Source organism: Microtus pennsylvanicus, chromosome 7 (genome assembly GCF_037038515.1).
Source record: "Microtus pennsylvanicus isolate mMicPen1 chromosome 7, mMicPen1.hap1, whole genome shotgun sequence".
NCBI lineage: Eukaryota > Metazoa > Chordata > Mammalia > Rodentia > Cricetidae > Microtus > Microtus pennsylvanicus.
This window is the reverse complement of record NC_134585.1, coordinates 41,154,078-41,177,829: the sequence shown is the minus strand read 5'-3', so window position 1 is coordinate 41,177,829 and position 23,752 is coordinate 41,154,078.

Sequence of the window (23,752 nt, the reverse complement as noted above, 5' to 3'; positions counted from 1 at the left end):
CACACACACACACACACGATCAATCGATCAGTAAACAAATACAAAACTGTAATTTTAAAAGAAGCGCTATGTATTTTACACCTAAGTAAACTGGGCAAAGTAGTTTTGGGCTGAGACTCAAGCAAATCTTTGAGGACTTCATATGATAATACACCACTATTAACTGCAATTTCAATGTGCTTACATCTCTCTATATTTTTGCCCACTATCAATTACGAACATCTGTGACTCTTTCTTAGAAACCTTCCAAACATCTTCTTTTTTTCATCTATATAGTTTATTTTTTATTAACTACATAGCCTAAAATTCAAACCTTATGGTTGATTTTGCCTCCAGACTTATTCTTTTCCAGATAGTGCTTTCCTTAATAATCCAATACTCTCCCAAGCACAGTCCGAAGCTTTGTGAAACTGTTCTACTTTGAAATAGTTCAGCTATTAATTTTGTATTTACTGATTTAATAAGAAGCTTTTATGACATGTTTTGTTCAAAACGGATTCTTGATTCATTCTGAAGTATTTTGAATGGGAACTGGCAATGTGTGATTTATTTCCCTGTCATTTTTCAGAAGCTGTGAACCAGATAAGTTTTAATACTATGAAATCATGAGTCAGAGCTACTGCATGGACAGTGGTTGGTGATAGGGTTTCTCATATTAAAATTACTTTTATAACACAAACCTCCTAGGTGATCATTTGCCCAATCATATTGCGGTCTAAAAAATTAAGTTCTATCTTTGTATTCCTATTTTTACATGTTTAATGCCGTCCATAATGTATGAACATTTCATAGTTACTTAATTTTCTACATTACTCCTCCAACAGGAAAGTGAAGAGAAAAAATTATTGATAACTTAATATTCAAGTTTTATCAATTAAATGATATAGAATTTTAATTTTGAAACGTAATGTCATTTATGTGGTTTTATTCTTTTCTGAGATAAAAGACAATAAATTGTGCAGACTCTTTATCTCACTGTCTCTTATTCATGGCCTGTTTTTCATAATATTTTCAGCACACACTAACGGTATATCTGCATTTCAATAAACAATCCCAACAAGTCCTCTTCCTATCTTAAAGGAAATTACATACTTTTGAAATAGATATGAGAGAAAAATACACTGATATAATCACCAATACACAAGTAAACCATCATATGAAGACACTTATGCAAATAATATTTAAATAGATCAAGTGTGAGTAAAAAGATGCATGAAGGAAACATTGAATCTCTTTTGTGTGCACACCTATGACTTGAAGCATTGAGGGAGAGTATGATTAATTCTTAATTTGTGTAAGGGTGTACAGAAGCTGTTTAATTACAAGTCACTGAAATAAGGAGCTCTCTAAGGAAAAACTAATTTAGGAGGTGTGGCTCAGGTCATTTGGAATATGATATAATGGTGCTTCTGTTATTGTGCTGCAAATGCATTTATGAAATGTCTCCCATCTGTAAAACCTCGGAGTAAATGGTAGAATTTACAGAAAAAGTAAAACCAAGGAATACTCAACACATGGAATATAGCAACAGAAGAAAATGACAAACCCACACAAAACACAGCAATTTCTTATTAAATTGGCAGCTAAAAAAATCTACAGGTATTTAAGTGTAATTCTTGTCAATATATTTTTGCAGCCTAAATAACATTATTTTTCTTGATGAATGGCATTACTTTAAGAATGTTCTTTCAGCCGGGCAGTTGTGGTGTATGCCTTTAATCCCAGCATTTTGTAGCAGAGAAGGCTCTATGAGTTCTTGACCAGCCTGATCTAAAAAATTTTCCAGGACAACTAGGTTCATTACATAAAGAAAAGATAATACACATGTGTGTGCATGTATTTATTATTATTATTATTAATATACAATAAAAATAAAAAGAAAGTTTTTCCAAAATTCATATAATGTAAGAAAGAATTCCTAGCAATTACCTCTCTGTGAAAGCTGATGCCTGGAAAAGTTTGGTAGAAGCCCAAATCTACCAATTCAGCATTTCTTTGTCCTTTCTTAGAATTTTCAGCTTTTGCAGATCTTCATTTGTTATTAAGGCTTTCATTTAAGTGTGAAACTTGTTACAGATTACTTCAATATGTAGCATGCTGGGAAATACCACATATGAACCAATGTGACTTTTTTCTTATTAAAACTTACATCATTTCCCACACAATGAATTTGTATGAGTCAATGTCTACTAAAGCACCACATGTTTTATCTGAATATCTTAAATTAAATTTGTTGTTCCTTTGTGACAAGTGGATATGTTTGTAGATCTGAACTTCAGAAAAGATATCTGAACAAAGATACTAAGATGAATAATCCAATACGGATTCATTATCAAAAAATAAAATAAAAGAAGACCGAGAAAAAATTTCTTCTCTTTTTTTCCCTCCTGTTTTCATTAAATGTTATCTAAAGATATAATCAAAACAACTAACAAATGTGCAGCAAATGAGGACTATGACCTCAAAATATAAACAACATATGACTATCTAGATCACATCTACAAATGGATAGTGCAATATGATAACTATACCCTAAAATTGCATCAATATACAAAATACATTAAGCAGAGGTAGAAATAGTCATGTGTGTCGTATGACAAAAATAAGTTTGCACAGATGCACAAATATTGTAAGCAGAAATAGGAACATATTCAATATAACAAATTTACTTTAAATTTTGTAAATCAATATACAAAAATCTATATCACAAACTATATCTTTTTCCTTTTCCTGTTGAAAATCAAATTTCATAAGTTTGTTCTTTAGGAACAGATATGGAAACATTGCCCAGAATGTAATTTATAAACCCAGAAGCTAAATCATGATTAATCAATTAGGGATATTCTTTATCTCTATACCAGTTGATCATAGTATATGACCCTGGTACTATCCACTGGAAAGAAGACCAAAGGGGGCTTTTATTCCCTATAGTAAAAAGAATTGGTAAAAGTCATAGTTCTTTGCATCTGTTAGACTTTTTCTTATTTGAGAAAGTGTTCTATCAGCAGGTGGTAATTCACACTGCAGGTATAGCTAGTAGAGTATAATTATAAAAACACGAAAGAAACAAGAAAGCTTACTTAAGACAAAATAAAACCACAATTCAATGATATGCTTGAATTTTTAAGGATTTACTGTGATTTAAGGGTTGATATAGTTTTATAAAAATACATTACTTATGAAGGCTTACTGAGAAAATATCTCTTTTTGTGAACTTTTAAAAATCAAAAATAGATTCTTCTCTCATACAAAACAGTTCAACCATAGTTTCCCCTCCTTCCAGTTCTCCTAGCTTTCTCCCACCTCTTCTCTTTCCCAGGTTCACTCTTACTCTGCTCTTCAGAAACGTTCAGGTCTCCAAGAGAAGACAGCCAAACAGTACAAAACAAGATATAATAAAAAAGCAGCCTCCTATTGAGGCTGCACAAGACAACCTGGTAGGAGGAAAAGAATCTCAACAGCAGGCAAAAGAGTCAGAGAAATACCTGATTTCTTAAGACAAGTAGAAGCAAGAGAAATAAGTATTAGATACTGTATAAAAATGCTATTTTGTTACAGAGATGGCTCAATTGGTAAGAACACTTCCACCTCTTAAAGAGAACCAAATTCAGTTTCCAACACTGATATCATGTGATTCACAACTACTGGTAGCTTCAGTTCCAGAGAATCTGATGAACTCTTTTGATTTTCCTGGGTACCTGAATTCATATGAAAACATCTGTCAAAAAACGTATAAGTAAATATAAAATAAATCTTAAACAAATTAATATAAAAATACTTATAATCAGTGTATTAATGCATGGTTTTCTATCTCCATTTCCTTGATGATATGGGAATAATTACTCATACCAGTAAATTAAAGAAAAGTCAGGTTTTGGATTTGATTTCAGAAAAATTAGATATTTTTATCCCTGGGCCAAGAAGGTAAGACTAGGTAAAACCTTATTAAAGATATTTATCTTACAGTACATGCAGTCTAAGCTTCAGAGTCTGCATTGAAGATCTGAACTTTGGGTTCTTAGTACAACATTGCTGGTTATTCATTGCCCTGTTAGCACCAGTCATGTATCATTTGTCTTTGTATGTATGTATCTGTCTCTCTGTCCATCCATCTGTCATCTACCTGTCTGTCTATCTATCTATCTATCTATCTATCTATCTATCTATCTATCTATCTATCTATCTATTTTAATGTATATAGAATCTCTGAATAGAGATGAAAGACATTTCAGAAGAATTACTATAATTATGCAGTCAGATTATGGAGAGATATCAGTCGTTTACTTGTTTTCGTAGAATCTACTAGAATCAACCTCATCATATTAGAAGTATTTCTAAAATTGTGCAATAGAATAACATTAATTGCTCTGCTTTTTTCTTTGAGAGTTGGGAGAAGATACCCAAGGGATAGTAGTGGGACCCATTGTTCTACTGCCAAGCAGTCCTGCTTTTTGTGAAATGTTATTCAGATAATGTCAAGAAAGGAATTAGATGTAATAAAGGAAAGAGGAACTTTTTTACCACACATTGCCATTTTCAGTTTTCCAATGGAAGGTGTATATGTAAAGAAAATAATGAAACTGACTCATAAACATATTACAGAGAAAATCTATGTTGATTGTTATATTTTTATGCAAAAAGTTATTTTTTTCTTTCACATGATACCTCTCCAGAGTTTCTAGTGCTTGCCTAAAATTGGTACTTCTGTTCTGAAAATATTTTCAAATATTTTGAAGTTAGCTCTACTATAATATACAGTATAAATGCTTACACTCAAATTTTGTGGGCAATAATATTGCTCCTATTATGAAAACCAATTTCTTCTTAGATCCTAAAATTTTAGGGATGTAATAGTGCTTTGTTTGTCCACCATTATTTTTAGTGAAATTGGTCTACTTTCAATGACTGACTAAAGTCACACATATCATGGACATGTTGAATGCCTTGTCCTATTCTTGAGCTAGATTTATATCCAAGATGGGAAAAATATGACTTCTCTTGAGGTGACAGATTTTGGGATTTTAGGTTAATAGGAACTTTCTATCGTATGATCCCCAGCTGGGAAAATACTAAGCTCATCATATTAGAAGTATTTCTAAAATTGTGCCTTAGAATAACATTAAGAACTCTGCCTTTTCTTTGAGAGTTGGGGAAAGAAACCAAAGGGACAGTATCAGAACCTATTGCTGTCCTACCAAGCAGTTTTACCTTTTGTGAAATATTATTCTGATGGTATCTGCTCTAGATAATCTTCAAAAAAAGTTCACCTGTATCCTTTTTTAAATATATAGACTAATGTGGTGTATTCTTTTAGCACAAAAACCTGAACAGCAAGATTAATAAGATATAAATATCTTCTTCAGATAAAATGAAATACTTCTAGACCTGTCTGTATATGAAACAAATATTCTATTAAATATATTTAGTTTGAAATTTTATTTGCTCTGTGTGTATGCTTTCACAAACACACACACACACACACACACACACACACACACAACCCCCCCATCAGAGAATGCCAGTGTAAGTGAAGCAACAACTTGTGGATGTTGGCTTATTTCTTTCTATTATGTGGGTTCCAGGGATGAAACTCAAGTCATGAAGTTTGCCTATATATGCCATTATCCATTAAGCCATCTCTTAGGTATCCAATATATACTCTTAAGAGAATATGTTTTTTTTTCTTAATACATTTTTTAGAAAGTTAGGGGAATAGAAAACAATAGTTTGTATTTATTCAATAAAAGTTTAAAATTCATTAACTAATTTTTTTGTCTCCTCCATTGCCAATGAGAATCGCAGTGTGCTAAACTTTCAATTACAATATAAAAGATAAGTTTTGTATGGATTTTCCACCAAATTAAATATTAAATGACTCTTGATTAACAAATCAAGAATTTAGAAAATTATAGTGAAAAATATTGTTCCCATGAGGTAAATGTGTTTGTTTTTATAGTTGAAGAATTATAAATGGAAAAAGCATCTAAACACCATCTCCTTCCAACTTTACTTTCCTGGGAAAAGAGATAGATGGGCCCTGAGTAATGTTGTCATTTTGTGATTTGGTCTTTCCACACATTCTGCTTGGAGGAAAATAGAAAGGAACATTGAACAGGTCAAGAACAGACACACCTTGATATTTAGGGTCTAAAGGAATCACTGTTTCTTAAACATTTGATTTAATTAAACACAGTGCCCTGTGATAGCTTCTTTGTTTCCAAATAAACAAAAATGTGTCAAAGAACCCTTAGATTAGATGTAGTACCTGGTGTTTTAAACTTTGCAAATAAGTAACTCTGAAATCCAGCCACTATGTATCACAGTCTTTTCCTGTGACTCACAGATCAGAAGTGGTATGACCAGAAGTAAATTAGAGATAATAGAACAAAGAATCAAATGTGGCAAAATGAGTATTGGAATAGGACACCCTGTATCGTTTTACATCCTGAACCTCATGTAGTGAAACCATAGTCTACAATCCTACTATAGCCGTTGTCTAGGGGTTTGTGTGTGCTTTTCTATCTGTATTTTTCTTAAAGCAAAATTTATTTTTTTGTTATGAACTGATTTAAGTAAGGCTTGAAATTTGGCCTTTGGAAACCAAATGTCTTAAAAGAATAATGACTGTGTAAGCTAGGTCAGGCCCAACACTATATTTTTATCTTCCTGCCTATAATACAGACACATAATACAAATCAGAGTTTAATATTATCCGTGTAACTTTACTGTTTTGCTTCTTTAAAATATGGTATTTATGTGTTTATATTTTGTTATATGTGATGATACAGTGATGGAACAGAGGGCATTGATCATGTCAGGTAACAATCTGCCATTACATCACCTGAATGTTTCCTTCACATTTGGCTAGTATAAATAAGTTCCAGCTTGGATGTATTCATTTTCCAGTTGAGATACAGAAAACCTACTTGGTATCTAACATGACAGAATTATAACATTGTCTATACAAATAAGGGCTTAAGAATTGTTAATCACAGAGGTAACTCTGGTCTGCCTGGGTTTTGTTGACCAGCTTTGCAAAACACACTTTTAAAATGTCATTGAGTAATTTACTAAGAATATAATTAGATTTTATTACCTCTAATTCAATTGAACGTTGTGGACTTTAAATAGAGTACTGGCAAATCCTTCTTATCACTGTCACTTTCTTCAAGTGTATAGAAATGTAGGTCAAAATTATTACAGAGATTTTTGAATAACTAATCATTATCATGACCACATAATAGATAAATATTAAATCTATGTTATTGAGGAACTTTTAGATGATATTGAACAAATTATTTCTGTCATTTTAAGCATCATTATCATAAAGTATGGCGATATTATTGGTCCGTAACAAGAGTTCATTGAAATGACATGTATGAAGTACATAGCATCTCGTCTATAACATAAAAAATAAACCCCACACCTACATTTTGTTGCCTTATATTTTTTTTATTCCTGTGTAAGCTTTGCTTCCTTTCCCCCAAATGCTTTCTTTATAAACTGAGGGATATAGAATAGCATCATATCTGCACGAAGTCAGTATAATGGAGACTATTCTTCAGGTTTGTGTCAGGTTGACAAAAATCATACTTTTAAATGTCATTGAGTAATTTACTAAGAATATAATTAGATTTTATCACCTCTAATACAATTGAGTGTAGTGAACTTTTTTTATAATAATAAAATTTAAAAAATTGGTTTTCTTTAAGGGATTTGCTGATGTCTTCCAATTTTTGTTTGTATTTTCCTCCATTTCTGTGAGAGAATTTCTTATTTCCTCATTAGGAGTCTCAAACATTCTCTTGAAGTTAGTTTTTAGGTCATTTTCTTCTGCTTCATCTATATTTGGTTGTTTTAGTATTTTTGTTTTAGGTTCTATAGATTTTACTGGTGTTGTGTTTTTCTTTGTGGTGTTGTGTGTGTTCTTACCTTGTCTACCCATCTTTCCCTCTAATTGTTGTGGTTGCTGCTGTCTGTGACTCTGGTGATTCATTTTCTAGGTCCCAGTGGATCCAAGGTTCAGAAGTTGTTCCTTGTGGTACAGTCAGTGCCACTGTTCTAGTTACCCTGTTGGTCACTCCATGTTCCTGGAGGCTGCTCAGTGCTCCAAGGTTTGCTCTGCTCCCATGGAGTTTTCTGTCTCAGGTCTGCTCTGGTCTAGGTTGTTGGCTCAGGTCTATTTCTGTAAATGTACCTGGTCTGGATCTGTGGAGGTCCCTGGCTTGGGGTTGGTTCTGCAAAGGTCTTTGCCTCCTATCTTTTCACTTGGCGGTCCCAGACTCAGATGTGCCTGGACCCACAGAGGACCTGGCTCAAGCCTACTCCCTCAGAAGTCTCAGACTCATGCCCAGACCTGCAGAGGTCCTGGCTCAGGCCTATCTCCTTTTAGGTCCCAGACCCACAGCCGTCCTGTCTCGGGTCTACTCCCTCGCAGGTCCCAGATTCATCGAGTGTAGTGAACTTTTAAAGAGTGTGCCTGCACCCCTCCTTATCAATGTCACTTTCTTCATGTGTATAGAAATGTAGATTAAAATTATCACAGAATTTCTGAATAACTAAATAACTCCCATGGCTACATGCATGTAGTTGACAGCAACAAACCATGTTGTATAAATATTTAAAGTAATGACATCTTGGTTATATTTATCTTCCAAAAATGTATGCATAAAGAGAAATAGTATACAGGTAAGAAAATATATATAGAACCAAGGTTCTCCCCACTCTATCTAGGGTGGGTAAGGTATACCTTCAAAGAGAATAGATTCCAGAAAGCCAGTTAAAGCTTTACGCATAAATCCTGGTCTCACTGCCAGTGGCCCCATATTTTGCCCCAGCTATACAACTGTTACCCATATTCAGAGGGTCAAGTTTGCTCCTATGCTGGTTCCCTGCTGTCAGGGAAGAAATGGTGCGCTCCCATTAGCTCAGAAAAGCTGTTTCAGTGGGTATCCCCATCAAAATGTAGACACATTTGCCCATATTATTGCTCCTCCCACTGCTCAACTGGACTTTGGGAGCTCAGCCCAGTGTTCCATTTTGGATCTCTTCATTTGCTTCCATCAGTTGCTGAATAAAGGTGACATTTAAGATAGTCATCAATCTGAATACAAGGCAAGGCCTGTTCAGGAATCCTCTCCAGCTTAGAATCTTGGCTGGAGTCATCTTTGTGGATTCCTGGGAATTTCTCTATTGCCTGGTTTCTTGCTAGTCCCATAATTGCTCCATCAACCAACTCTTTCCTTACTCTCCCTCTCTGTCATTCTCTAATCACAACCATTCCCAATCCCTCAAATTCTTCTCTACATTCTCCATCTTCTTTCCTCCTCCCCTTCCACTCTCCTTTCTCCCCTGACCAAACATTCCAAATTTTCTCAGGAGAACTTGTCTATATCCCCTTCCAAGGGGAATTCATGTATATTTCTCTTAGGGTTCTCCTTGATACCTATCTTCTCTGGGGTCATGGTCAATAGGCTCGTTAACCTTTACTTTATGTCTGATATTGACTAATGAGTGCATAATGTACTTGACTTTCTGAGTCTGCTTTGCATCACTCAAGATGTTTGGTTTCTAGTTCCATTCATTTGGGTTCTAATTTTAAGATGTCTTTTTTTTTAAATGCGGAGAAACTATTGTGTAAATGTACCACATTTTCTTTATCCATTTTTCAGTTGTGTAACATCTAGGTTGTTCCCAGGTTCAGATTGTTATAAATAATGCTGTTATGAACATAGTTGAGTAAATGTCCTTGTCGAATGATTGAGCATCCTTACGTAAATACCCAAGAGTGATATTGCTGGGTCTTGATGTAGGCTGATTCCCAATTTTCTGAGAAACTACCACACTGATTTCCAAACTGGCTGTACAAGTTTGCACTCCCACCAGCAATAGAGGAGTGTTCACTTTACTCCACATCCTATTCTGCATAAGCTTTCATTGGTGTTTTTGGTCTTAGCTATTCTGACTGTTGTAAGATGGTATCTCAGAGTCTTTTTGATATGAATTTTACTGATGGCTAAGGATGTTGGGCACCTCCTTAAGTGTCTTTCAGCCACTTGACAGTCTTCTGTTGAGAATTCTCTGTTTAGATCTGTACCCCATTTTAATTGGATTATTTGGTATTTTAATATCTAGATTCTATATATATATATATTGGAGATCAGTTCTATGTTTGATGTCGCATTGGTGAAGATCTTTTCCCTTTTAGTAGGTTGCCTTTTTTGTCTTACTGTGTCCTTTGCTTTACAGAATCTTCTCAGTTTCAGAAGTTTCACTCACTGCTCTCAGTGTCTATGTCACTTGTGTTATATTTAGTAAGTGATGTTCTGGGCCCATGTATTGAAGGTTACTTTCCTCTTTCTCTTTTATGAGATTCAGGGTGGCTGGATTTATATTGAGGTCATTGATCCATTTGAACTTATGCTTAAACCATGCATATTCTATGAAAGAACACCAAGACTTTATCTCCATTTATAATTTTTTTTTTAAAAAAAAAACCCTCCTGCTTTCTTAGAAAAAGAAGATGACTTTCCCTGGATGTAGTTGCAAAGACTTTGGGCTTAATAGAGGATGTAAAGAGTTTGGGTAATGTTTCCTGTTCTTGAAATATTGTATTCCCAGCTGTGAGATGCAAAACCACTGATACTTAAGTGCCGTGATGTAGATCAGCACATTGTGCACTTTGTGCTGTTTAATAATTATTTAGTCAGGTCTCCTGACAGTCATGGTTCATTATGACTGGATTTCTTCTTGTTTCACTTTAAACAATAATTGTTTCACAATTATTTATTCTCCTCAAATAAGAATTCTGAAAAATTTCTTCAGTGTCACATTACAGCATTCAACATTGTTAAAAGATAAAGATAGAATGGAATATTTATAATAGATACCAAAACATAAGCATTGATATTTATGGAACTCCAAACTAAGGGAATATTAGCAGCAGGGTTGAAAATTAGAAAATTATTTACCCTTTCTTACTTTTTGTTTAAAAGATGGAAGGAGAAATAAGATGACATTTTTGCTTTCTTGCAGAATTTTGCTTATCTCTGTTTAAAATTCTCTATGATGTCAAGGATGACTTGAACTTCTGATCCTTCTGGCTGTACTTCCATAGTGGAGTGTAAACATTAGGCTTAATAGAGTTGTGCAATTCTCAGAGGTGTGTGTGTGTGTGTGTGTGTATAGAAGAGTATTATATGTATGATTAGATGATATGCGAGTGAAGGCCAGAAGATGATATTGAGTTTCTTATTCAACCATGCTTCAACTTTTTTTTTTTTTAAATAGTTTCCTAAACTGAACCTGGAGCTATCAGTGCATCTAAACTGGCTGGGTAGTAAACCCCAGACATCTTCCTCTCTATGCCATCCTGACCACAGCATTGTGATTTCAATTTATATCTCCATGCCTGACTTTTGACATAGGCCCATGAATCTAAACTCCATTCCTCATGCATGCACACTAAGAACTTAACATGCTGAGTTATAATCCTAACTATTTTCTACTATATATTGAGGCTTTTCTTTTTTAGTTCATTCTCCTGTCATATATTCCGTCCAGACCACAGTTCTCCCTTCCTCCTCTTCTCCTAATCAATCTCCACACCTCCCCTCCCCTCTTCCCCACACCTACTTCCTCTTCAGAACAAATGGCAGTTCTCCAAGGAATATGCCATATCAATTTATAATAAGTGAGGAACATCTGTCATATTAAGGCTGGATGAGGCAACCCAGTAGGAGAAAAAACATTCCAAAAGCATGCAAAAGACTTAGAGATAGTACCCATTCCCACTCTCGTAAGAACACCAAGCTACACAACCATAACAAATTCAGAGGACCAAAGACAGGCCCATACAGGCTCCCTAGTTGTTTGTTCAGTCTCTGTGAGCCCCTGTGAGCCCTCAGTAGTTTACTCTGTTAGCTGTTTAGTTGTGATTACTTTGACCCTTCTGGCTCTTACATTTCTTCTACAACCTCTTCCAAAGCATTCACTCAGCTCTGCTTAATTTTTGACTGTGGGTCTCTGCATCTGCTCCCTTCAGTTGCTGGACGCAGCCTCTATGATGGCAATTATGCTAGGCTCCAGTCTATGAGACTACAAGTGTACCAGAGCATCATTAGGAATTGTTTCACTGACTAATTTCTTTTGCCAGTCATGTTTGACTCTATTCTAGATCTCTTGGCTATCCAACCTCTGGTCTCTGGTCCTCGAGGCAGTGACATGTTTTGGCTCCATCTCATAGGACGGGTCTCTTGAGGATTTTCTTCATTGAAAAACAAAATGTGGAAGTAAGAATCATAAAGGATGACCTAACACAAAGACAAAACTTTTTCCTTTGTAACTATGGTTACAAATATCAGCAGAGTACATTTCACTGCATGGAACTGATCCTCTAATATTTATCTCAGTAAAATTTATTTTTCATCCAAACAATCGGTATCAGCCACTTATTTCTGAATGTCAGCCAGTAAAAAGCATAACCACTGCAGAGCTCACGTTAATCCATTAAACAGCATTTTCACAGATTATCTAGATATCCTTCCATTCTCATTGTCTGCTAGTTTTTGCAGTCTTATTAATTTCAGTATAATATGCACTAATTCTTCTCCTTTGCAGAGATAAACATGAAGATTCTGATTTTTACATAAGAATGGGTTCAGCTTTACATTGACTTTAAATTTCTTTTTATCTTCTTGCAATGAGTGATCGACAAATCAATCATTGTTATTTAAAAATGGCTGAGAGCCTGGAGAGGTTGCTCAGAGTTTGAGAACACTGAGATAGCGAAGGATCTTAGTTCAATTCCCAGCATCTACACAGAGTGACTCACATCTTACTGTAACTCCAGATCCATATGATTTGATGACCTCTTGCCGCATCCACAAGCAATGCACTTATTAATAAATACCCTGAACATACATATATTTATTTACATAATTATGAAATAAAAGTTTATGCATATATTGGAGATGTTCTGAGCTAAAATAGGCATATGAGATACTTGAATAAGAATATGTGCCCCGCACCACGCCCCTGTATCTGCGCTCTGTGCACTGGCACCCAGTTCGCGAGCTTCGGGCAAGGGGACTGGGGGTTAAAATACACAGACACACACAGACAGAGAGACAGCGACGCGGGTCATCCTTGACTTCCCCAAGAATGCCCCCTTTATTGTGTTCAGGGGCAGATTATATAGAGATAGCCACGCCCCCAGCCAAACCCACCAGAAACCACTCTCCTGCCATCAGAAACTCCTGAAGGTCTCGTGCTCAGAGCAGCTGTAGGCACTCAGATCAGGGGATTACAAGAAATTCAGGATCTGGGGTCTCACTGCTCCCAACAAATATGGAACTACATAATTTCAAATTTTCAGTGCATTTCAAGATTTTAGGCATTAGTATTTAGAAAATACATGGAGAATTTTCTCTGAACTTGCTAAATACAAATGAATGGACATCACAAATATATTTCTTACTTGACAAATGTTCTTAATGTATATAGTTTATTGGTTAGATTTAAACCCCTTCCTATTAATTTAGACAAAAATGGAGATTAATGTTTTGGAATAATCTTTTTGTACAGTATAAAGATTTGTCGTTGTCAAGGAACATTCCTATTGGTTTAATGAAGAGCTAAATGCCCAATAGCAGGAGGTATAGGTAGGACTTCCAAGCACAGAAAGGACTCTAGAAAGAAGAAAGGCCGAAAAGCCAGTCAGACAAGAAACGAGTTAGATACAGAATGAGATGGAGGTAAAGTCATGTGGTAGAACTTAAATTAATACAAATGGTTTGGTTTAAGTTTTAAGAGCTAGCAGGACAAGCATAAGCTATAGGCCAAGTTTCTGTAATTAATAAGTTTTCATGCTGTTATGTGGCAGGCAGGACAAAAAAGGAGTCATTACAGATAATAAAATAAGATAAAATAAAAAAAGAAAACAGAATATGGCAAGACAAACTGAAGAAAAGGACTCAAAGAAAAAGACGAAACCAGTATAAGAAATTCATTTAGATGTAGTGATATACAGGTTAACATGCAAAGGTGTCTTATTAAAACACAAGCCAGAAGCCATAGTCTATTTGGAAAGAATGTGTAAGGTTAAACCAACCAATAAACATAACAACAACAAAATAAAGGAAGGAAGAAAGAAGGAAAGAATGCATGAAACAGAAAGAACTTTCTTTCGTTTTATTTATTTTTTTTTAAAAAGAAGTCAAACTATCTTTTTTCAGTATACATACCAATCCAAATTTACACTCCCTCCCCTCCTCCCATTCCCTCCACATACCCTTCCACACCACCCCCATCCAGTCCTCAGAGAGGTAAGGAACATGGCTTTGTAGAAGGTCCACAGCCCTCCCTATTGTATCTATGCTAAGCAAGGTATTCATCCAAAACTAATAGATTCCCAAAAAGCCAGAATATGCAGTATAGATAAATCCTTGCACCACTGCCAGTGACCCCTCAGTCTGCCCCAGCCAAGCAACTGCCAACTACATTCAGTGGGACTAGTTTGATCCTTTACTTGTTCCTTTCCAGTCCAGCTGGAGTTGGTGAGCTCCCATTTGCTCAGGTAGACTGTTTTAGTGTGTGAACCCATTGTGGTCATGACCTCTTTTCTCATATTCTCATTCTTCCCACTCTTCAACTAGACTTTGGGAGCTCAGTCCATTGCTCCACTTTGGATCTCGGCATGTTTCTATCAGTTGCTGGATGAAGGTTCTCTGGGGTGAGAGGAGAACAAGGGTGGAAGGTAAAGAGGAGGAGAGAAGGGGAGGGGTGAGGAGATCTTGATGGAATGGGATAGTCACGATGGAGGAAGGAAAGAGATGAGAGCAAGAAAAAAGGTATCTTGATTGTGGAGCCATTATAGGATAAAGGAAACCCGGCTCTAGAGAAATTCCCAGGAATCCACAGGATGACCCCACCTAAGACCCTAAGCAGTAGAGAAGAGGCAGCCCCATATTGACTTGCCCTGTAGTCAGACTGATGTATATCTTAAATATCACCATAGAACCTTTATCCAGCAGCTGATGGAGACAAAGAACTTCAAAAGATGCTATTTAATTTGTTTTCTTTGGCCATCTACTTCTGACCACGCATCCTTCCTTTAAGAGTACTTTATATAGTCAGTGAGATTTTTTTTTTCATTTATAAGTGGTTATCAAGTGGAGATGGCTTCTGTGTTATGGATGGAGGATTGTGTTTGCCTCTCCTCTCAGCACTAGGACACCATTTGGTCCATCCATATGCAGGCCCTGTGCTTTCTACCACAGTCTCTGCATGTTCACATGTGTGCTGGCTCTGTTGTGTTTAGTGAGAGTGATTCTCTTTGTGTTCTTCATCCCCTTTGGTTCTTACAAACTTTCTGCTTCCCCTTCCACAGATTTTCCTAGCCCTGAGAAGAGAGACTTGCAGAGACATCCCATTTAGGTATTAGTGTTTCAAAGTTTCTCTCTTTCTGCACATTTTTTTTTACCCATGTTTCTCTGTATTGGTTCAAAACTACTCCAGGATGAGCATTCTCTGATGGTAACTGAGAAAAGCACGAATAGATGAATGTATCAGAATGTCATTAAGATTAATTTTAGTGCTACATTCCTTTAGAATAACAGAACAGAACAGAAGTATTTTGCTTTGTCTTATATACCTGGACTATTGGTCTCATGTTCTTGGCCATTTGATCAGTGTGTGGAACTGGTTCTGTGTACTTTGCCTTCTTTTTTGAGATGGGATTCTCTTTAGGAATCTTGGAGTTGAATTTAGAATCATTCTGCTCAGTATTAAATCATCTGACTGCTGGTATTAAATGAAAGAAGGCAAATTCTACTACAGCAACTGTAGGGGCAAATAATTTTTATAATTCCTCATGTCTTTCATTCAATTGCGTAATTTATCAATTCATAGAAGTACTCTACCAGGTACCCTACAACAACCATACATTTCTATAACCCTGAGTCAGCCACAGCAACTAAAAATTGAAATAGTTAACAAACAAAGGCAGGAGAATATGGACAAATAAAGAAACACCTAATATATCGCAACTTGAGATTCTTGAATTCCAGGTCAAAAACTCCTAGGTACAGTCAAGAATATCTGCTTCTTCTGTAAGCCAGTAACCCAATTGCAGTAAGTCATGAGAAGTACAATTTAGCTTAAGGACAAGACAAGTACTTAAAAAATAGCAATTATAAAAAAAATAGCAATTATGCTCAAAATCTTGTATAGGGTATCAATAAGTGCATAATAAAGACCATTAAAAGACAAACAGTTGAATGGAACATCAAAAACAATTATAGATATGAACATATGCAAATAATCACATAAGAAAACACAAACTGAAATAAATAAAACTGGACATTAAAATCTTAGGATGTGAAGCAAAATCTTCATAGGTAAGCATCATTGATCAATTATAAGGTGTTAAACAAGAATTTCCATAGTGCTGGTATTAAAGGTTGTACCCAGCCTACATGACTAATTGGTGTGGCTACTGAGATTAAAGGTGTGTGTGTGACCATTGCCTGGCCTGTATGGCTGACTGTTGTGGCTGTTTTTCTTTCTGATATTCAGAAAAGGTTTATTTATTAAAATATAAATGAAATATCACTACATTTCCCTTTTACTTCTAAAATAAAAAAGAAAGCTTTAGTTATTATAAGAAAAACTATGTACAATAACTATATGTAGTATATAAAAGCAATAAATACATCAAAAATATCAATCTCATTTGCAGCTGACAAATTTAGAGAAAATACTCCATATATCCTATCTTGGTGAGTTCAAAAACTTGTACCTAATTTACTTTCTATCATAACTTGCTTTCTATATAATGTAAACAAGCAATGCTATAAGTATCTACTCTTCAACTCTCTCAGAGACCCAAGAAGGAAATAATATTAATTAAATAAGCAAGAAGTACAAGCAAGTGACTTCCAAAAAAAAAAAAACCTGACAGAAAAAAATGGTTGCCTGGACAGTCACCCAAAGTTCCTCTGCAATGTTAGGGCATCCTGCTTTTAACTACAGGCCTAGCATATCCAACAGATTTTTCTGTGAAGTAGGATATTCCGAATGGTTGTCTCTCATTGTCTTGACAAAGTTTGGCAGTCACTTCTGTGTTCTGCTTTTTGAATTAGGACAGCATATTATCAGAAGTCAAGGCAAGAGTATTTTATTGCCCAGGAGCTTACTTTTGCCACAAATAAAATAAACTCCATGTAGAGTTTTTTTGATCCCATTATCTTCTCTGAAGTACATTTGTGCTGCCAGGAACAGACAAGTCTCATTGTCATAAAAAAGAAGAACCTATGTTATTAAAGCATCTTAGATGCCATATTTTATGAACCTTTGAAGTGTTTAAAGATGACCTGTTTATTTAAAATACATCTTTGAACTTGAAAGGATACGAAATATGACTACAAGTTCTATTATAATATGTGATTAACTACTAACCTGCATTTCCTTATTATCATAAAAGTTGGCAATAAAATCTGGAAGTACAATACCTTAAACAAAAGTAGAAATGTATGTACAGTATATTCTAACAAAATTAATCTCAAATTTATAACAATAGACAAAATTTTTATACAATACATAAAAGCCTTGTAGTACCAGGCCGCTTGTTCATCCTGGTCAGCCAGAACCAAAATAATCACAAGGAAACTGTATTAATTAAGTTGCTATTTGGCCCATTAGCTCTAGCTTCTTATTGGCTGACTCTTACATAATAATTCAACCTATTTCTATTAATCTGTGTATCACTACATGGCTGTGGCTTACTGCATCTGTCTCTGGTGGCTCCATGGCTTCTCTCTGACTCTGCCTCCTATCTCCCAGCCTTCCATTTAATTGTCTTTGCTTATCTCATTTACCTGTGCAGGCCAAAAACAGTTTCTTTATTCACCAATGGTATTCACAACATACATAGGGGAAGCCCACATCTAAGCCCAATCCAATGTAAAGCATTTTAAGTCAGTAGCTACTTTCAAAAGTAGATTCAATCATCTACCTTTTTATCTTACTATATCTATATCCTTGTTTTTTTCTTTGTAGAGTAGATTCAATAATCTACTATTTTAACATACTATTATTATATCCTTGTTTATTTTTTCTTTTCAAAACAAGAGCTCTGACTCTAATCTCCTTTTTTCAACTTTCCTCCTGGCTATAACCAATAACAACTGGTAATCAACCCCCTTAAATAATGGAAATTATCCATAATGCATTGAACAATCAAAAACTATCCACCCCATGTCTTGGAAATGTGGCTGTCATATTTCCTGATGGGGGGTGATGGTATCTTTATAGTAGCTTTAAAAGAATAATTAGGGTTAATTGTCAAATCATGAGAGAGGTAGTTGTATCATTTCTTGTCCAGTCTCTGCATAATGAGAAATGCAGGGCTTCTATCAAGTCCTGGCTAGAGTAGTCTGTTAGGCTGGATCATGTCAGCAATTCACCTTGAAATTTTTCTGGGTAGTTTGTAGTTCAAAGTCTATCATTAGGTGATGTTTTTCAGCTTAGTGGTGTTATTATAGTCCTGGAGAAATTGTCATTGTAAGGCCCCATCCTTGTTACGGAGACTTCAAAGACTGTTGTTAGATATGCTCATGGTTCGGTTCAAAAAAACAAATCTACTGATGATGTTGTTGAAGATGTGAGGCTTATTGCTGCTGTGGAGAACAGGACAAACATGACTAGATTTCAAGGCAGCTACCTAGTTTGGCAGCAGCCTATTAAGGGGGGTCAGGGAGAGCATTCAACTCATGGTGGAAAGAGAGGGAGAGAGAGGGAGGGAGGGAGGGAGGGAGGGAGGAGAGAGAGAGAGAGAGAGAGAGAGAGAGAGAGAGAGAGAGAGAGAGAGAGAGAGAGAGGTTTGTCTGAAAATTGTACAAGAAATGAGGAAAAGCACGTGGAATGTGGAAATACCTGAAGGCAGAATCAAGTATTCTAGCACAGATGAGTCCTGTGGTGTTTGGAGCCCAGGTGCTTCTGGAGTTTGGGTGGCAGCCGGAGACTGTTACAGAGAGGCTACAACAGGAAAATCCCCAACTCACTCAAAGGCAGAAAAAAGAAAAGAAAGCCTATCACGGGGGGGGGGGGGGGCGTCCCATGTGCAGCTCTGACAGGAGCCCTACAAGCCACTCTAGTGGGAGCCCCATGTGCACCTCAGGCCTGTGCTGGTGGCTAAAAAGCCACAGGCAACTGGTCTTTTTTTTATGTGTGTGTGTGTGTGTGTGTGTGTGTGTGTGTGTGTGTGTGTGTGTGAATTCATACTACACAGATTGGGCACTGAATGCTCCATGGTTAATAAAAACTTAGAGACAGATATTGGGGTTCAACCTCAAGATAAGAAAAGCAAAGCAGCCAAGCCACTAGAGATTTGTTACCTCTATGAAATCTTTAGACTGAAAGAGAGTGAGTTCCTGTCTACTCCACCTCATATTATCTAGTAAGGGGATTAAAGGTGTGCACAACTACCACCCAACTTCTAAGACTATCTAGTGTGGCTGTGGAATTAAAAGTGTGTGCCAGCACCACCTGGCCTCTATGGCTGACTAGAATGACAGTTTGCATTCTAATCTCCTGGCAACTTTTATTTATTAAAATACAAATAAACTATAACTACATATGTTAATCAAAGAAAATGCTAATTCTTAAAAGAGTCCAGGAAAACTGGGAGACCATGAAATAACTAAACCTTCAAAAAATAAAGATATAATGAAGAAAAGAAACCCAGATTAAAGGCACAGAAAATATTTTTAATAAATCCGTAAAATAAGATCTCTCAAATATAAATAATCTGGTACCTATCAAGGTACAAGAAGTGAACATAACATGAAATAGATGCACCCAGAAAATAGAATTCTCATAACACATAATAATAAAAACACCAAATATACAAAGCTACTGTGAGATAATTCTTCTATAAGCTGTGGATATATATTATTCTCTTTGGTAAATATTAAAACTGGTTGTTTTATAGCAAAGCAGGATAAATTTAGCAGCTTATGTTTGTAGTAATGCAGACATTCATATTAGCTTTAAAAGCTTATGTACTTTCTGAACAAGGAAACTAGACACCAACAAAAATGGCAAAGATCATCCATCATTCACAGTAGTTTCATGATAAAACCTCATGAAATACTCCAGCCAAGGCTGTACAATTATCCTGATTGTCTCTCTTCCAAATAATACCAGCATCCGACAATCAACAGGAAGTAATCTAGAAAACTATGTACACATTTCCAAAATACTGGTTACAAATGTTTGTTTTCATTTAGGGGGGTTCATGACAAGTTGCTGTTGGTCATAGTCAATTTCTTTCTAAAAGATGAGGATATGATATAGAAATGATGGGAAGAAATGGTAGGTTGTTAAATCTACTTTAATCCAAAAAACAACTGTTAATCTCAAAATATTTTACATTGGTGTGGATTTTGGTTTAGTGAGACAAATTTAAAGATTTTTTGTAATGTATGTATGTTTCTACTCTTATTTGAGGTATTGTGCTTACACAGCTCAATAAAAATGGTAATGTGTAATTAGGAAATTTAGACCAATAGTTATCTATAATAGTTAATATTCATTCCGTTTAAGTTTCCTGTGTATACAAAAATATATTTTAGATAAGTAGTCTTTAAACACTTCAAACAACTACAGAATATTGCATATAAAACATTTTAATAGCATATTTAATCGACATAACAGTGAGACATTTCTATCCCTGACAGCACCAATTTACTTCAAAGAAGGTGATGAGTATCATTGAAACTCCACAAGGAGTTTATTTTCTTTATGGCAAAAACTAGCCATATGGGTAAAGTATTACCTTTTCATCAATTGCTGATTGTTACTGTCCAAACTAGGCCAGCATGATACAAGAAAGGTGACTGCAAAACTTTGCCAAGACAAGATAGGACAGTTTTTAAAAATTCCCTGCTTCACGGGAAAACCTGTCAGATATGGTAGGCTGGTAGGAAAAGACGGATGGCTCAATGTTACAGACAAACTTTGAGTGACTGTCCAGGCAGTCTAATATCCCTGTCATTAGGCAACATTTTATTCTTCAGGAATCTTTCATGGAGTTGACAACTAGATAGTCAAGACCATGACAGAAATACCCACGGAAACAGTTGATATGAGCTAATGGAAGCTCAGTAACCCTTGACTGACAGTGGGGGAACCTCTGCAGGGCTGAACTATGCTCTTTAAATGTAGGTGACAGTTGTATGGTTTAGGAAGTTTTGGGGGCCACTGGCAGTAGTGTAGTGCATGAACTCACTATTTAGAGCCCAAAAACTTATGGAGTGATACCTTTCTCAGCCTAGATACAGCAGGGAGGGCCTTGGTCCTGCCTCGAGTGATGTGAAAATCTTTCTGAAATCACCATGGGAAGCCTTATCATCTCTGAGGTGATAAGGTGAGGTGGGGAGAAAGTGAGGGGAGTAGGGGGAGGTAAGGGAGTGAAAACTGGGATTGGTATGTAAAATAAGAGTGCTTTAATTTTAAACATAATTTAAAAAGCATACCTTCAGCTAAATTTACTAAAATATAGAGAAAGCATATCCAAAGTAATAATAGTAGATGATAAAAGGAGTACATTGCAATGGATACCAAAAAATTTTCAGAATCATAAAGACATACTTCAAAAATTTATGATACACCGAAGTGGAAAACCTAGAAGAATTTAATACATATCTCAGCTACAAAAGTGAAGTCCGGGTGAAATAAATAATTTAAACTGATAACCCCACTAAAATAGAAGCATCAATTAAAAGCTTCCCTACAAAAAAATAGTGAAAGGCTGGATAAATCTAACAAAGAATTCTACCAAACCTTCAAGGAAAAATTAGAGAACTTTTCTCTGATGTAGGATTCCTCTTTGTATGCTCTGACTATCATTGATTAATAAAGAATTTGCTTTGGGCCTATTGAAGTGCAGAACAGGACAAGGTAAGATAGTAGGGAAAAGGTGTATGGTAGAGTTTGAAGAAAGAGAAAGTAAAAGTGTATTAAATTATAATATCAAAAATAAAGCAGAGTATAAAATGCATAAAAGGGGATAGTATATCAAAAACGGTTGTGAAGATGATCAAAAAATTAAAAGTACACTTGTTAACTTCATGTCAACATCTAACACAATTAGATGAATCAGAAAAATTCTATGAGAAAGAAATTTTTTTTTTTGTGATACATCTGTTCAGGAAACTGCACCTGTAATTGAAAGACTGCAAAACAAGAGGACAGCAGCTAAATAGAATGCCTTTAATAACAAATTAACCAAATACTAAGGAAAGAATAACACATTAAAGGACTATTCAAAAGAAAAGAAGGAATATGTGTGTGTGTGTGTGTGTGTTTGTGTGTTGTGTTGTATTTGGGTGTACATAGATGGGATTGGTATTTGTGCATACAATGTACGGTTAAGTATGCATTTTGCTGCTGGAGGACAAGTATTATAGTCACACTATGAGCCTGGTTTTACATGTGTTTTGGGCTTCCATCTCAGGACTTAAAGGTTACGAGGCAAAGTTTTAACTACTCTGCTTTCTTCTCAGACCAAAAATGATTTAACTGATATTTGTTCAAGGAGACTGCTTGTTCCGGCCACCCAGAATCCTGAAATAATCACACAGACATCTGTATTCATTGTAATACTGTTTGGCCAATAGCTTAAGTGAATTTCTGGATAACTCTTATATCTTAAATGAACCTATTTCTGTTAATCTGTGTATTGCCACATAGCGATGGCATACTAGGGAAGAGGTGTCTGTCTCCTGCAGGCGGCCACATGGCTTCGCACTGACTCTGTCTAGTCTCTCTAATATATCTCCTCCAGCCTGGATATATTCTATTAAGCCATTGGCTGAAAGCAGCTTCTTTATTTAAAATAGCCCCAGTTAATATGTTCTGAAAAAGAAGTCATGCCATCAAAATAGACATTATTGCAGTCTACTGCCATTGCATACTCAATGATGGAAGACAGAATGCATCCTTGCCAATGTCAAAAAAAAATGGGTATTCTCCTGATCATTGGGTTTCTGAAAGCATAATACATAAATTAAAATACAAGTGCATGGTTTAGAATATGGTGTGATTATTTCCAGATAAAGTAGTTGTCTAATGTTCAATTTTCATCATATGAAACCCAGCTCTATATAAATCAGTAAATATTTTGGAAAGGGGATCGATGCACATACAACTATTTATTTACACTCTAAAAACAAATTGAACTGTGAAATGAAGGCATCAACATCCTTAACGATAGTATATAACAAGTGATATATATATATATATATATATAATATTATCACTGAAGGCAGCCAATTATTGCAGAGAAATATAATAGTTATGAATGTAATTCATGCATAGATTGTGAGGTTACCATGCTTGTGTTAGAAGACACTGTTGGTTAACAAGGGTGATTGAGACAAAATTCCACCGAATGTTGATTCAAGCAATAAATATTTATAAATATTTATATAATTATATTTATTTCTCAATTGTTAAAGTTGGAACATTAAAGATCACCTGCTGACAAATTTATTGTCCTGTGAAGTCATGGTTTGCTGAGAGGAGAGAGGACTCTGTTGTTCAATTTTCAGATTACTTTCTTATTAGAGATTCATCTTCATGATTTTGTCTCAACCTCAGTTAAATAAGAATCAACTCTTCATACCATGGTATCAAATAATTAGCATTTTCACATGTGAACATACAAATATTAGGGCAATATAGTCTGCAA